Genomic DNA, 11621 nt, shown 5'->3' with positions numbered 1-11621 from the left:
TTCCATCATGACAGTCACCACGGTGACAGTTCTAATGCTGATAGTGCCCATGGCGATCATTCCCATGGTGAGAGTCCTCACGGTGATAGGGCCCATGGTGACAGTTCCCATTCTGAAAGTGCTCATGATGACAGTGCCTATGTTGGTAATTCCCATGGTGACACTTCTCACAGTGATACTGACATTGGTTACAGTTCACATGATGGCCGTGCCCTTGGTGACAGTGCCCAGGAAGACAGTTCTTATGGAGATAGTGTTCTCTGTGAGAGTGCCCATGGAGAGAGTGCACATGGTGGTTGTGCACATGGTGGCACTGAAAAATTGTGACAAGGCTCATGGTGACAGTGCTCACGGTAAAAACCCATGCTGACAGTACTCACAGAGACACTGCTCATGGTGGCCGTACCCATGGTGACAGTGCTCACAGTGACAGTGCCCACTGTATGAGTGCCCATGTTGACAGTGCTCATGGTGACACTGACCACGGTGACATTGCCTATGCTGACAGTGCTCATGGTGACAGTGCCCATGGTGACACTGACCACAGTGAGAAGGCTCACGGTGATAGTGGCAATGGTGACAGCACTCATTTTGACATTCCCCATTGTGCAATGTGCCATGGTGACAGTGACCATGGTGAGAGATCTCACTTTGATAGTGCTCACGGTAATAGTCCTCATGGTGACAGTGCAAATGGTGACAATATACAGGGTGACAGTACTCATGGCGAAAATACCCATGGTAGCAGTTCTCATAGTGACAGTGCTCATGGGGGTAGTGCCCATGCTGACAGTGCTCATTGTGGCAGTGCTCATGGTGACAGTACCGATGAGGCCAGTGATTATGGTGATGGTGTTCACAGTGGCTGTGCTCATGGAGATAGTGCTCACGGTGATCGTGCCCATGATGACAGTGCCCAGGGTGACAATGCTCACGGGGAAAGTGCCAATGATAACATTAACCATGGTGATAGTGCCCCTGGTGACACGGCCCAGAGTGACATTGCTCATGGTGATAGTGCCTTTGGTGACAGTGCTCCTGGTGAAATTGCCCATCCTGACAATGCTCATGGTGACATTGCCCTTCGAGATAGTACCCATGTTGACAGTGCCCATGGCGACGTGCTCATGTTTACAGTGCTCACAGTGATAGTGCCCATGGTGACATTGCCCATGGTGGAAGTGCCCACGGTGCCCTTGCCAACAGTGACAGTGCCCACACTGACAGTTCTCATTGTGAGAGTGCCCATGGTGACAGTGCACATGGTGATACTCGCAATGGTGACAGTGCTCATGGTGACAGTGCTCATGGTTGCAGTACCCATGGTGACAGTGCTCAAAATGACAGTGACAGTGGTGGCAGTGACCATGGTGACAGTGCCTACGGTGACAATGCCTATAGTGACACTTCTCACGGTGACATTGCTCATGGTGACAGGGCTCATGTAGACGTGCTCATATTGACAGTGCTCACAGTGATAGTGCCCATGGTCAAATTGCCCATGGTGGAATTGCACACAATGCCAGTTCCCACAGTGACAGTGCTCACGCTGAGAGTTGTCATGGTGATAGTGCCCATCGTGAAAGTGCACATGGTCATACTGCCAATGGTTACAGTACTCATGGTGACAGTACTAATGGTGGCAGTACCCATGGTGAAAGTGCTCAAAATGGCATTTCCCATGGTGACATTGCCCATGGTGACATTGCCTATGGTGACACTTCTCACAGTGACATTTCCCATGGTGATATGGCTCATGGTGACACTCCGCATTGTGACAGTGCCCATGCTGACAGTGCTCATTGTGGCAGTGCTCATGGTGACTATACCGATGAGGCCAGTGATTATGGTGATGGTGTTCACAGTGGCTGTGCTCATGGAGATAGTGCTCACGGTGACCGTGCCATGATGACAGTGCCCAGGGTGACAGTGCTCACGGGGAAAGTGCCAATGATAACATTAACCATGGTGATAGTGCCCCTGGTGACACGGCCCACAGTGACATTGCTCATGGTGATAGTGCCTTTGGTGACAGTGCACCTGGTGTAATTGCCCATCCTGACTATGCTCATGGTGACATTGCCCTTCGAGATAGTACACATGTTGACAGTGCCCATGGTGATGTGCTCATGTTGACAGTGCTCACAGTGATAGTGCCCATGGTGACTTTGTCCATGGTGATGTGCCCACGGTGCCCTTGCCAACAGTGACAGTGCCCACGCTGACAGTTCTCATTGTGATAGTGCCCATGGTGACAGTGCACATGGTGATACTCGCAATGGTGACAGTGCTCATGGTGACAGTGCTCATGGTTGCAGTGCCCTTGGTGACAGTGCTCAAAATGACAGTGACAGTGGTGGCAGTGATCATGGTGACAGTGCCCACGATGACATTGCCTATGGTGACACTTCTCACGGTGACATTGCCCATGGTGACAGGGCTTATGTTGACGTGCTCATGTTGAGAGTCCTCACAGTGATAGTGCCCATGGTGACATTGCCCATGGTGGAATTGCTGACGATGCCAGTGCCCACAGTGACAGTGCTCACGCTGAGAGTTTTCATGGTGATAGTGCCCATGGTGACAGTGCCCATGGTGATACTGGCAATGGTGACAGTACTCATTGTGTCAGTACTCATGGTGGCAGTACCCATGGTGACAGTGCTCAAAATGGCATTTCCCATGGTGACATTGCCCATGGTGACATTGCCTATGGTGACACTTCTCACGGTGACATTTCCCATGGTGACATGGCTCATGGTGACACTGCGCACTGTGACAGTGCCCATGGGGACAGTGCTCACAGTGAAAGTGCTCATGGTAATAATGTTTACGTTGAGAGTGCCCAAGGTGAAAATACCCAAGGTGAGAGTACTCATCGAGAAAATGCCCATGGTTACATTTCTCATAGTAACATTTCTCATGGTGACAGTGCTCATGGTTGCAGTGCCCTCGGTGGCAGGGCTCGTGGTGTCAGTGCTCATGGTGACAGTACTCATGGTGGCAATTCCCATTGTGAGAGTACCGATGGGGCAGTGCACATGGTGACAGTGCCCATGGTAACCGTGCTTACGGTTATATGACCCATGGTTACAGTTATCATGATTGTGGTACCGATGCTGATAATGCTCCCAGAGATAGTGCCCATGGTTAAGGTGCCCATGGTGACAGTGTTCTGAGTAAGAGTGAGCATAGTGATAGTGTACTTGGTAACTGTGCCCATGGTGACAGTGCCAATGGTGACAGTACACATGGTTATAATGTTCCATGTGATAGTGCCCTTGTTGACACTGCGCATGGTGACAGTTCTCACGGTGACAGTGCCTATGGTGACAATGCTCATGGTGACAGTGCCCATGGTGACCGTTCTCACGTTCATAGTGCCCATGGTGACAGTTCGTATGGTGAAAGTGCTCATGATGACAGTGCCCATGTTGGTAGTTCCATTGGTGACAGAGCTCATAATGATAGTGACCATGGTAAGATTGCAGATGGTGGCTGTGTCATTGCCCATGATAACAGTATTCATGGTGACAGTGCACATGGTGTTTGTGTACAAGGTGACAGTGCACATGTTTGTAATGCACATGGCGGCACTAAAAAATAGTTATAGTGCCCATGGTGACAGTGCTCATGCTGACAGTGCACAAGGTGACAACCCATGCTGACAGTGCTCACGGTGACTGGGCTCATGGTTGCAATACCCATTGTGACAGTGCTCACATTTACAATGCTCATTTTAACTGTGCTCTCCATGATAGTGTCCATGGTGATAGTGCCGATGGTGATAGTGCTCACGGTGATAGTGCCCATGGTTAAGGTGCCCATGGTGACAGTGCTCACAGTCATAGTGAGCATAGTGATAGTGCACTTGTTGACCATGACCACGCTGAGAGTACAAATGGTGATAATTCTCAAGTTGGTAGTGTCCATGGTGGCAGTGCCCATGGACACCACCGTCAAAGTGATAGTGCTCACTGTGACAGGGCCCAAGGGGACAGTGCAAACCGTTACTTTGCGTATCGTGACAGTGCTCACAGTGACAAATTCCATCGTGAGAGCGACCACAGTGACAGTTCTAATGCTGAGAGTGCCCATGGCGATAATTCCAATGGTGAGAATCCTCACGGTGATAGTGCCCATGGTGACAGATCCCATTGTGAAAGTGCTCATGATGACAGTGCCTATGTTGGTAATTCCCATGGTGACTCTTCTCACAGTGACACTGACAATCGTTACAGTTCACATGATGGCTGTGCCCTTGAAGACAGTGCACATGAAGAGAGTACATATGGTGACAGTGTTCTCGGTGATAGTGCCCATGGTGAGAGTGCACATGGTGGTAGTGTACATGGTGGCACTGAAAAATGGTGACAGGGCTCATGGTGACAGTCCTCACGGTAAAAACCCATGCTGACAGTACTCACAGAGAAACTGCTCATAGTCGCAGTACCCATGGTGACAGTTCTCACATTGACAGTGCCCACTGTAGGAGTGCCCATGTTGACAGTGCTCATGGTGACACTGACCACAGTGAGAATGCTCACGGTGATAATGCCAATGGTGAGAGCACTCATGTTGACAGCCCCCATTTCGCAAGGTGCCATGGTGAGAGTGACCATGATGAGAGATCTCACGGTGATAGCGCTCACGGTAATAGTCCTCATGGAGACAGTGCAAATGGTGACAATTCACAGGGTGACAGTACTCATGGTGAAAATACCCATGGTATCAGTTCTCATAGAGACAGTGCTCATGGGGAAAGTGCCCATGCTGACAGTGCTCATTGTGACAGTGCTCATGGTGACAGTACCGATGAGGCCAGTGATTATGGTGATGGTGTTCACAGTGGCTGTGCTCATGGAGATAGTGCTCACGGTGACCGTGCCCATGATGACAGTGCCCAGGGTGACAATGCTCACGGGGAAAGTGCCAATGATAACATTAACCATGGTGATAGTGCCCCTGGTGACACGGCCCAGAGTGACATTGCTCATGGTGATAGTGCCTTTGGTGACAATGCTCCTGGTGAAATTGCCCATCCTGACAATGCTCATGGTGACATTGCCCTTCGAGATAGTACCCATGTTGACAGTGCCCATGGTGACATGCTCATGTTGACAGTGCTCACATTGATAGTGCCCTTGGTGACATTGCCCATGGTGGATGTGCCCACGGTGCCCTTGCCAACAGTGACAGTGCCCACGCTGACAGTTCTCATTGTGATAGTGCCCAAGGTGACAGTGCACATGGTGATACTCGCAATGGTGACAGTGCTCATGGTGACAGTGCTCATGGTTGCAGTACCCTTGGTGACAGTGCTAAAAATGACAGTGACAGTGGTGGCAGTGACCATGGTGACAGTGGCCACGATGGCATTGCCTATGGTGGCACTTCTCACGGTGACAATGCCCATGGTGACAGGGCTCATGGTGACGTGCTCATGTTGAGAGTGCTCACAGTGATAGTGCCCATGGTGACATTGCCCATGGTGGAATTGCTCACGATGCCAGTGCCCACAGTGACAGTGCTCACGCTGAGAGTTGTCATGGTGATAGTGCCCATGGTGACAGAGCCCATGGTGATACTGCCAATGGTGACAGTACTCCTTGTGACAGTACTCATGGTGGCAGTACCCATGGTGACAGTGCTCAAAATGGCATTTCCCATGGTGACAGTGCCCATGGTGATATTGCCTATGTTGACACTTCTCACGGTGACATTTCCCATGGTGACATGGCTCATGGTGACACTCCGCATTGTGACAGTGACCATGGTGACAGTGCTTCCAGTGAAAGTGCTCATGGTAATACTGTTTACGTTGAGAGTGCCCAAGGTGAAAATACCCAAGGTGAGAGTACTCATCGAGAAATTGCCCATGGTTACATTTCTCATAGTAACAGTTCTCATGGTGAGAGTGCTCATGGTTGCAGTGCCCTCGGTGGCAGTGCTCGTGGTGTCAGTGCTCATGGTGACAGTGATTATGGTGGCAGTTCCCATGATGAGAGTACCAATGGGGCATTGCCCATCGTGACAGTGCCCATGGCAAACATGCTCACGGTGATATGACCCATGGTGACAGTTATCACGCCTGTTGTGCCATTGCTGATAATGCTCCCGGTGATAGTGCCCATGGTTACGGTGCCCATATTGACAGTTTTCAGAATAATAGTGAGCATAGTGATAGTGTACTTGGTGAGTGTGCCCATGGTGACTGTGCCCAAGATGACAGTACACATGGTGATAAAGCTCAATGTGATAGTGCCCTTGTGGACAGTGCGCCTGGTGATAGTTCTCACAGTGACATTGCCGATGATGACAATGCTCATGGTGGCAGTGCCCATGGTGAACGTTCTCACGTTCATAGTGCCCATGGTGACAGTTCGTATGGTGAAAATGCTCATAATGACAGTGCCCATGTTGGTAGTTCCATTGGTGACTGTGCTCACAGTGATAGTAACCATGGTAACATTGCAGATGGTGGCTGTGCCATTGACCATGATGACAGTACACATGGTGACAGTGCTCATGGTGAGAGTGTGCAAGGTGACAGTGCACATGGTTGTAATGCACATGGTGGAACTGAAAAATAGTTATAGTGCCCATGGTGACAGTGCTCATGCTGACCGTGCACAAGGTGACCACCCATGTTGACAGTGCTCACGGTGACTGTGCTCATGGTTGCATTACCCATTGTGACAGTGCTCACAGTTACAATGCTCATGTTAAATGTGCACACCATGATAGTGTCCAAGGTGATAGTGATCACAGTGATTGTGCCGATGGTGATAGTGCTCATGGTGATAGTGCCCATGGTTAATTTGCCCATGGTGACAGTGCTCGCGGTCATAGTGATCATAGTGATAGTGCACTTGTTGACCATGACCACGCTGAGAGTACAAATTTTGATAATTCTCAAGTTGGTAGTGTCCATGGTGGCAGTGCCCATGGACACCACCGTCAAAGTGATAGTGCTCACTGTGACAGGGCCCAAGGGGACAGTACACACCGTGATTTTGCCTATTGTGACAGTGCTCACAGTGACAAATTCCATCGTGACAGTGACCACAGTAACAGTTCTAATGCTGATAGTACCCATAGTGACAATACCCATGGTGACAGTACTCATGGTGATAATTCTCAAGGTGGTAGTGCCCCTGGCGCTCATTCCCATGGTGAGAGTCATCACAGTGATAGTGCCCATGGTGACAGTTCCCATTCTGAAAGTGCTCATGATGACAGTGCCTATGTTGGTAATTCCCATGGTGACACTTCTCACAGTGAAACTGACAATGGTTACAGTTCACATGTTGGCCGTGCCCTTGGTGACAGTGCCCATGAAGACAGTACTTATGGTGACAGTGTTCTCGGTGATAGTGCCCATGGTGAGAGTGCACATGGTGGTAGTGCACATGGTGGCAATGAAAAATGGTGACAGTGCTCATGGTGAAACTGCTCACGGTAAAAACCCATGCTGACAGTACTCACAGAGACACTGCTCATGGTGGCAGTACCCATGGTGACAGTGCTCATAGTGACAGTGCCCACTGTATGAGTGCCCATGTTGACAGTGCTCATGGTGACACTGACCACGGTGACAGTGCTCATGGTGACAGTGCCCATGGTGACACTGACCACAGTGAGAATGCTCACGGTGATAGTGCCAATGGTGACAGCACTCGTGTTGACAGACCCCATTGTGCAAGGTGCCATGGTGGCAGTGACCATGGTGAGAGATCTCACGGTGATAGCGCTCACGGTAATAGTCCTCATGGTGACAGTGCAAATGGTGACAATACACAGGGTGACAGTACTCATGGCGAAAATACCCATGGTAGCAGTTCTCATAGTGACAGTGCTCATGGGGGTAGTGTCCATGCTGACAGTGCTCATTGTGGCAGTGCTCATGGTGACAGTACCGATGAGGCCAGTGATTATGGTGATGGTGTTCACAGTGGCTGTGCTCATGGAGATAGTGCTCACGGTGATCGTGCCCATGATGACAGTGCCCAGGGTGACAATGCTCACGGGGAAAGTGCCAATGATAACATTAACCATGGTGATAGTGCCTCTGGTGTCACGGCCCACAGTGACATTGCTCATGGTGATAGTGCCTTTGGTGACAGTGTTCATGGTGAAATTGCCCATCCTGACAATGCTCATGGTGACATTGCCCTTCGAGATAGTACCCATGTTGACAGTGCCCATGGTGACGTGCTCATGTTTACAGTGCTCACAGTGATAGTGCCCATGGTGACATTGCCCATGGTGGAAGTGCCCACGGTGCCCTTGCCAACAGTGACAGTGACCACACTGACAGTTCTCATTGTGATAGTGCCCATGGTGACAGTGCACATGGTGATACTCGCAATGGTGACAGTGCTCATGGTGACAGTGCTCATGGTTGCAGTACCCATGGTGACAGTGCTCAAAATGACAGTGACAGTGGTGGCAGTGACCATGGTGACAGTGCCTACGGTGACATTTCCTATAGTGACACTTCTCACGGTGACTTTGCTCATGTTGACAGGGCTCTTGTAGACGTGCTCATATTGAGAGTGCTCACAGTGATAGTGCCCATGGTCACATTGCCCATGGTGGAATTGCACACAATGCCAGTTCCCACAGTGACAGTGCTCACGCTGAGAGTTGTCATGGTGATAGTGCCCATCGTGAAAGTGCACATGGTCATACTGCCAATGGTTACAGTACTCATGGTGACAGTACTAATGGTGGCAGTACCCATGGTGACAGTGCTCAAAATGGCATTTCCCATGGTGACATTGCCCATGGTGACATTGCCTATGGTGACACTTCTCACAGTGACATTTCCCATGGTGATATGGCTCATGGTGACACTCCGCATTGTGACAGAGCCCATGCTGACAGTGCTCATTGTGGCAGTGCTCATGGTGACAGTACCGATGAGGCCAGTGATTATGGTGATGGTGTTCACAGTGGCTGTGCTCATGGAGATAGTGCTCACGGTGACCGTGCCCATGATGACAGTGCCCAGGGTGACAGTGCTCACGGGGAAAGTGCCAATGATAACATTAACCATGGTGATAGTGACCCTGGTGACACGGCCCACAGTGACATTGCTCATGGTGATAGTGCCTTTGGTGACAGTGCTCATGGTGAAATTGCCCATCCTGAGTATGCTCATGGTGACATTGCCCTTCGAGATAGTACACATGTTGACAGTGCCCATGGTGACGTGCTCATGTTGACAGTGCTCACGGTGATAGTGCCCATGGTGACTTTGCCCATGGTGGATGTGCCCACGGTGCCGTTGCCAACAGTGACAGTGCCCACGCTGACAGTTCTCATTGTGATAGTGCCCATGGTGACAGTGCACATGGTGATACTCGCAATGGTGACAGTGCTCATGGTGACAGTGCTCATAGTTGCAGTGCCCTTGGTGACAGTGCTCAAAATGACAGTGACAGTGGTGGCAGTGATCATGGTGACAGTGCCCCCGATGACATTGCCTATGGTGACACTTCTCATGGTGACATTGCCCATGGTGACAGGGCTTATGTTGACGTGCTCATGTTGAGAGTCCTCACAGTGATAGTGCCCATGGTGACATTGCCCATGGTGGAATTCCTCACGATGCCAAGGTCAAAATACACATGGTGACATTACTCATTGAGAAATTGCCCATGTTTACAATTCTCATAGCAACAGTTATGGTGACAGTGCTCATCGTGGTACTGCCCTGGGTGGCACTGCTCGTGGTGTCAGTGCTCATGGTGACAGTACTCATGGTGGCAGTACCCATGGTGACAGTGCTCAAAATGGCATTTCCCATGGTGACATTGCCCATGGTGACATTGCCTATGGTGACACTTCTCACGGTGACATTTCCCATGGTGACATGGCTCATGGTGACACTGCGCACTGTGACAGTGCCCATGGTGACAGTGCTCACAGTGAAAGTGCTCATGGCAGCACAGTGGCAGTTCCCATGGTGAGAGTACCAATGAGGCATTGCCCATCGTGACAGTGCCCATGGCAGCCGTGCTCACGGTGATATGACCCATTGTGAGAGTTATCACGCCTGTTGTGCCGATGCTGATAATGCTCCCGGTGATAGTGCCCATGGTTACTGTGCCCATGGGGACAGTGTTCAGAGTAATAGTGAGCATAGTGATAGTGTACTTGGTGAGTGTGCCCATGGGGACTGTGCCCAAGATGATAGTACACATGGTGTTACAGCTCAATGTGGTAGTGCCCTTGTGGACAGTGCGCATGATGATAGTTCTCACGGTGACATTGCCTATGATGACAATGTTCATGGTGACAGTGCCCATGGTGAGCGTTCTCACGTTCATCGTGCCCATGGTGACAGTTCGTATGGTGAAAGTGCTCATGATGACAGTGCCCATGTTGGTAGTTCCATTGGTGACAGTGCTCACAGTGATAGTGACCATGGTAAGATTGCAGATGGTGGCTGTGCCATTGCCCATGAGGACAGTACTCATGGTGACAGGGCTCAAGGTGATAGTGTGCAAGGTGACAGTGCACATGGTTGTAATGCACATGGTGGCACTGAAAAATAGTTATAGTGCCCATGGTGACAGTGCTCATGCTGACAGTGCACAAGGTGACAACCCATGCGGACAGTGCTCACGGTGACTGGGCTCATGGTTGCAAGACACATTGTGACAGTGCTCACTGTTACAATGCTCATGTTAACTGTGCTCAGCATGATAGTGTTCATGGTGATAGTGATCACAGTGTTAGTGCCGATGGTTATAGTGCTCATGGTGATAATGCCCATGGTTAAGTTGCCCATGGTGACAGTGCTCACGGTCATAGTGAGCATAGTGGTAGTGCAGTTGTTGACCATGACCACGCTGAGAGTACAAATAGTGATAATTCTCAAGTTGGTTGTGTCCATGGTGGCAGTGCCCATGGCCACCACCATCAAAATCATAGTGCGCACTGTGAGAGGGCCCAAGGGGACAGTGCAAACCGTGACTTTGCCTATCGTGACAGTGCCCACAGTGACAAATTCCATCGTGACAGTGACCACCGTAACAGTTCTAATGCTGATAGTGCCCATAATGACAATACCCATGGTGACAGTACTCATGGTGATAATTCTCAAGGTGTTAGTGCCCATGGCGATCATTCCCATGGTGAGAGTCCTCACGGTGATAGTGTCCATGGTGACAGTTCCCATTTTGAATGTGCTCATGATGACAGTTCCTATGTTGGTAATTCCCATGGTGACACTTCTCACAGTGATACTGACAATGGTTACAGTTCACATGTTGGCTGTGCCCTTGGTGACAGTGCCCATGAAGACAGTACTTACGGTGACAGTGTTCTCAGTGATAGTGCCCATGGTGAGAGTGTACATGGTTGTAGTGCACATGGTGGCACTGAAAAATGGTGACATTGCTCATGGTGGCAGTGCTCACAGTAAAAACCCATGCTGACAGTACTCACAGAGACAATGCTCATGGTGGCAGTACCCATGGTGACTGTGCTCACAGTGACAACGCCCACTGTATGAGTGGCAAAGTTGACACTGCTCATGGTGACAGTGCTAATGGTTGCAGTACCCATGGTTACAGTGCTCAAAATGACAGTGACAGTGGTGGCAGTGA

This window comes from Mesoplodon mirus (assembly GCF_964341445.2).
Source record: "Mesoplodon mirus genome assembly, chromosome: 1".
Taxonomy (NCBI): Eukaryota; Metazoa; Chordata; class Mammalia; order Artiodactyla; family Ziphiidae; genus Mesoplodon; species Mesoplodon mirus.
Note: the sequence above shows the minus strand (reverse complement) of the source record.